Consider the following 6,000-nt stretch of genomic DNA (forward strand, 5'->3'; position numbering starts at 1 on the left):
ACCTAAACTAGTCCCATTTGCCAGCACTTGGCCCATAGGCTTCTAAACCCTTCCTATTCATATGCCCGTATAGATGCCTTTTAAATGTTACAATTGTACCAGCCTCCACCACATCCTCTGGCAGCTCATTCCATACATGCACCATCCTCTGTGTGAAAAAGTTGCCCCTAAGGTCCCTTTTAAATCTTTCCCCTCTCGTTCTGGACTCCCCCACCCCAGAGAAAAGACCTAGTCTATTTATCCTTTCTATACCCATCATGATTTTATAAACCTCTATAAGGTCACCCGTCAGCCTCCGATGCTCCAGGGAAAACAACCCTAGCCTATTCAACCTCCCCCTATAGCTCAATCCCTTTCAAGTTTCATAACACCCTTTGCATACAATTCTGGTCTCCTTCCTATCGGAAAGATGTTGTGAAACCTGAAAGGGTTCAGAAAAGATTTACAAAGATGTTGCCAGAGTTGGAGGGTTTGTTCTATAGGGAGAAGTTGAATAGGCTAGGGCTGTTTTCCCTGAAGCATCGGAGGCTGACGAGTGACCCTATAGAGGTTTACAAAATTATGAGGGGCAAGGATAGGATAAATAGACAAGGTCTTTTCCCTGGGTGGGGGAGTCCAGAACTAGAGGGCATAGGTTTAGGGTGAGAGGGGAAAGATATAAAAGAGACCTAAGGGGCAACTTTTTCACACAAAGGGTGGTATGTGTATGGAATGAGCTGCCAGAGAAAGTGGTGGAGGCTGGTACAATGGCAACATTTAAAAGGCACCTGGACAGATATATGAATAGAGATATCGGCCAGGTGCTGGCAGGTGGGACTAGATTGTGTTGGGCTATTCTGGTCAGCATAGACAAGTTAGACCAAAGATTCTGTTTCCATGCTGTACATCTCTATGACTTTATAACATCCAGTAGAGGAAGGAGAACAGAATTGCACACAATATTCCAAAAGTGGCCTAACCAATATCCTGTAGAGCCGTAACATGACGTTCCAACTCCTATACTCATTGCTCTGACCAAAAAAGGAAAACATACCAAACGCCTTTTTCACTATCCTATTTATATGCGACTCTCCTTTCAAGGAACTATGAACCTGCACTCCAAGGTCTCTTTGTTCAGCAACACTCTCCAGGACCTTAGCATTAAATGTATAAGACCTGCTCTGATTTGCGTTTCCAAAATGCAGCACCTCGCATTTATCTAAATTAAACTCCATCTGTCACTCCTCAGGCCATTGGCCTATCTGATCAAGGTAATCTGAGGTAACCTTCTTCACTATCCACTACATTGCAATTTTGGTGTCATCTGCAAACTTACTAACAATGCATCCTATGGTCACATCCAAATCAGTTATATAAACGATGAAAAGTCCTGGACCCAGCACCGATCCTTGTGGCACTCCACTGGTCACAGGCCTCCAGTCTGAAAAACAACCCTCCATCACTACCCTCTGTGTTCTACCTTCGAGCCAGTTCTGTATCCAAATGGCTAGTTCTGCCTGTATTCCGAGAGATCTAACTTTGCTAACCAATCTCCCATGGGGAACCTTATAAAATACCTTACTGAAGTCCATAAAGATCATGTCTACTGCTCTGCCTTCATCAAACCTCTTCGTTACTTCTTCAAAAATCTCAATCAATTTTCTTACACATGAGTTCCCATGCAAAAAGCCATGCTGACTATCCCTAATCAGTCCTTGCCTTTCCAAATAATAAATCCTGTCCCTCAGGATTCCCTCCAACAACTTGCCCACCACCGATGTCAGGCTCACCCCCTGTCTATAGTTCCCTGGCTTTTCCTTACCACTTTTTTTAAACAGTGGCATCACGTTAGACAACCTCCAGTCTTCTGGCACCTCACCTATGACGATCGATGATATAAATATCTCAGTAAGGGGCCTAGCAATCACTTCCCTAGCTTCCCACAGAGTACTAGAGTACATCTGTTCAGGTCCTGGAGATTTATCCACTTCTATGCATTTCAAGACATCCAGCACCTCCTCTTCTATAATATGGACATTTTTCAAGATGTCACCATCTATTTTGCCACATTCTATGTCTTCCACATCCTTCTCCACAGTAAATACTGATGCAAAATACTCGTTTAGTATCTCCCCCATCTCCTGTGGCTCCACATATCAGCTGCCTTGCTGATCTTTGAGGGAGGAGAAAGTGAGGACTGCAGATGCTGGAGACCAGAGTTGAAAAGTGTGGCGCTGGAAAAACACAGCTGATCTTTGAGGGACCCTATTGTCTCCCTAGTTACCCTTTTGTCCTTAATGTATTTATAAAATCCGTAAAGAAACTTGTGGCAAAATACTTTCACGTGGAAATAAGTGAAAAATACAATGCATTTGCATTTCTGTGAACATTTAACAAATACATTAATGAGTATCACTCATGTTTTGATCCATACTCATGAAAAAATATCAATATTTCTATAACAATCCTGGAGGTCATGGGTCATCTGACCACAACTCAATGAGGCCTTTGTGTAGTGGTGCATCAGCAAAGTAACTCAGGACTCAGGACCCTATCTCATTGGTCCCAAACACATGGACCCTGGACTCCTGATGAAAAGACTGCAGTTACTGTCAGGGAGAGAGGAAGAGCTGCATTTGGGGCAATGTGGAATTCCAGATGGTGCTGTCTGTACAGAAATTGCTTGGAAAGTTGAAATTACAGATGGGCAATTGTCCAACATCTGGACTTCTCCAAGTCTCCAGATTTGAGTTAGTGTTGGAGAATTTGAAGGATTTCTGACTTAGCCACCTTAATATTTAGCCAGAAAATGTTAGCGGGATTAAATGCTGCTCTACCTCCTGCTAACCATTAAACTGACCCACAACTCACCACTGACTCCCTGCACTCTCTCTCTTGACCAATGTCTGTTCCTCCATCCCTGAGCCCGAGCACCCATGAACCCAAGCCCCCTTTTGCCTGGCATCTGACACCCCACAGAAACCCATTTACCAATGATCCAATTCGCCAGAGACACCACATCATCCCCATATCCACCATGGACACCTGACCCCCCCTGACTGAAACATCCACCTGACTCCTCCGCACTGACACCCCTTGACCTGACCCGATCCAAATCCCCTGCTGATCCACATGTCACTCCCACTCCAACTGGCTCTACTCTGACCTACCCTATGTCTTTGCGTGCTTACGCGTCAACCTACCCAACCATCACAGCACCAAGCTTAGAAAACCATTTTCTAGAATCTGTGCCCCTCACCCACTTGGCACTCTACCCATCTGCCACATAGCATTGTACCCCACTCCCCCCCCACCCCCCACCACAGTTAGCTCCAAACTGACCTCTTTTCAATCACTTACAAAGTGGGACCTTTATACCATGGAATGCTCCAGCTACTGTTGTAAAAAGGGGCATGATTTCAATGTTGATTCAGTCTGCTGCTGCCTGTCTGCATGGACCACTGAGCTGTACTGGACTAAAGTACTTCCGTTGGGAAACACTCTGCCTCATAGATTGGGTTTAAAGAATTCCTGTAATTGGGGGTGGGCAACTTGTTGTCTTATCTGGCTCGCAATTTAGGGATTAGCACATAGAACAGAGAACATCACAGTGCAGTACAGGCCCTTCGACCTTCGATGTTGTGCCGACCTGTGATACCAATCTGAAGACAATCCAGCCTACACTATTCCATTCTTGTCCAGATGTCTAGATTAGAGTGGTGCTGGAAAAGCACAGCCAGTCAGGCAGCATCCGAGGAGCAGGAAAATCGATGTTTTGGGCAAAAGCCCTTCATCAGGAATGGAGGCAGGGAGCCTCCAGGGTAGAGATATAAATGGGGCAGGCGGGTGGCGAAGAGTAAAATAGGCGAATGGGGGTGGGGATGAGGGTGAGAGGTCAGAGGGGAGGGTGGAGCGGATTGGTGGGAAGGGAGATTGGCAGGTAGGACAGATTGTGAGGACGGTGTTGAGCGGGAAGGTTGGAACTGGGGTAAGGTGGAGGGAGGGGAAATGAGGAAACTGGTGAAGTCCACATTGATGTCCTGGGGTTGAAGTGTTCCAAGGCGGAAGAAGAGGCATTCTTCCTCCAGGCGGCTGGTGGTGAGGGAGCGGTGGTGGAGGTGGCCCAGGACCTGCATGTCCTCAGCAGAGTGGGAGGGGGAGTTGAAACGTTGGGCCACAGGGCGGTGGGGTTGATTGGTATAGGTATCCCAGAGATGTTCCCAAAAGCGGTCTGCGAGGAGGCATCTGGTCTCCCCAATGTCAAGGTGACCGCAGCAATGGATACAATAAATGACATTGGTGGTTGGGCAGGTGAAACTTTGACGAATGTGGAAGGCTCCTTTGGGGCTTTGGATGAAGGTGAGGGCGTAGGTTTTGAAATTTCTGCGGTGGCAGGGGAAGGTGCCAGGATGGGAGGGTGGGTTGTAGGGGGGGCGTGGATCTGACCAGGTAGTCACGGAGGGAACGGTCTTTGCAGAAAGCGGAAAGGGGTGGGGAGGGAAATATATCCCTGGTGGTGGGGTCTGTTTGGAGGTGGCGGAAATGTTGGTGGATGATGGTGTTTAAGCGAAGGTTGGTAGGGTGGAAGGTGAGGACCGGGGGGTTCTGTCCTTGTTACGGTTGGAGGGATGGGGCCTGAGGGCAGAGGTGCCGGATTGGATGAGATGCATTGGAGGGCATCTTCAACCACGTGGGAAGGGAAATTGTGGTCTCTAAAGAAGGAGGCCATCTGGTGTGTTCTGTGGTGGAACTGGTCCTCCTGGGAGCAGATATGGCGGAGGCGGAGGAATTGGGAATATGGGATGGCACTTTTGCAGGAGGTAGGGTGGGAAGAGGTGAAATCCACGTAGCTGTGGGAGTCGGTGGGTTTGTAAAAAAATGTCAGTGTCAAGTCGGTCATCATTGATGGAGATGGAGATGTCCAGGAAGGGGAGGGAGGTGTCAGAGATGGTCCAGGTGAATTTAAGATTGGGGTAGAATGTGTTGGTGAAGTTGATGAATTGCTCAACCTCCTCACGGGAGCACGAGGTGGCGCCAATGCAGTCATCAATGTAGCGGAGGAAGAGGTGGGGAGTAGTGCTGGTGTAACTACGGAAGATGGACTGTTCTACGTAGCCAACAAAGAGACAGGCATAGCTGGGGCCCATACGTGTGCCCATGGCTACCCCTTTGGTCTGGAGGAAGTGGGAGGATTCAAAGGAGAAATTGTTAAGGGTGGGGACCAGTTCAGCCAAATGAATAAGATTGTCAGTGGAAGGGTACTGTTGGGGATGTCGGGAGAGGAAGAAACAGAAGGCTTGGAGGCTCTGATCTGGTGGATGGAGGTGTAGAGGGATTGGATGTCCATGGTGGAGATGAGGCATTGGGGCTGGGGAAACAAAAGTCTTGGAGGAGGTGGAGGGAGTGGGTGGTGTCTCGAACATATGTGGGGAGTTCCTGGACTAGGGGGGAAGAGGACAGTATCGAGGTAAGTGGAGATGAGTTCAGTGGGGCAGGAGCATGCTGAGAAAATGTGTTGGCCGGGGTAGTCAGGCTTGTGGATCTTGGGAAGGAGGTAGAATCGAGTGGTGCAGGGTCTCCCGGACTATGAGGTTGGAAGCTGTGGGTGGGAGATCTCCTGAGGTGATGAGGTTGTGAATGGTCTGGGAGATGATGGTTTGGTGATGGAGGGTGGGGTCATGGTCGAAGGGGCTGTAGGAGGAGGTGTCTTCGAGTTGGTGTCTGGCTTCAGCGGTGTAGAGGTCAGTGCACCAGACTACCACTGCACCCCCTTTATCTGCTGGTTTGATGGTGAAGTAGGGATTGGAGCAAAGGGAGTGGAGGGCAGCACGTTGTGAGGGTGAGAGGTTGGAGTGGGGGAGGGGTTGAGACAATAATGTTTCAGCAGCAGTTGGAAATGAAGAGATCAAGGGTGGGCAATAGGCCAGCATGGAGTGTCCAGCTGGATGGAGTGTGTTGGAGGCAGGCGAAGGGGTCCTCGGAAGGTGGGCGGGAGACCTGATTGAAAATGTAAGCTCAGAG

This window comes from Chiloscyllium punctatum, chromosome 26 (genome assembly GCF_047496795.1).
Source record: "Chiloscyllium punctatum isolate Juve2018m chromosome 26, sChiPun1.3, whole genome shotgun sequence".
In the NCBI taxonomy this organism is placed as follows: Eukaryota; Metazoa; Chordata; class Chondrichthyes; order Orectolobiformes; family Hemiscylliidae; genus Chiloscyllium; species Chiloscyllium punctatum.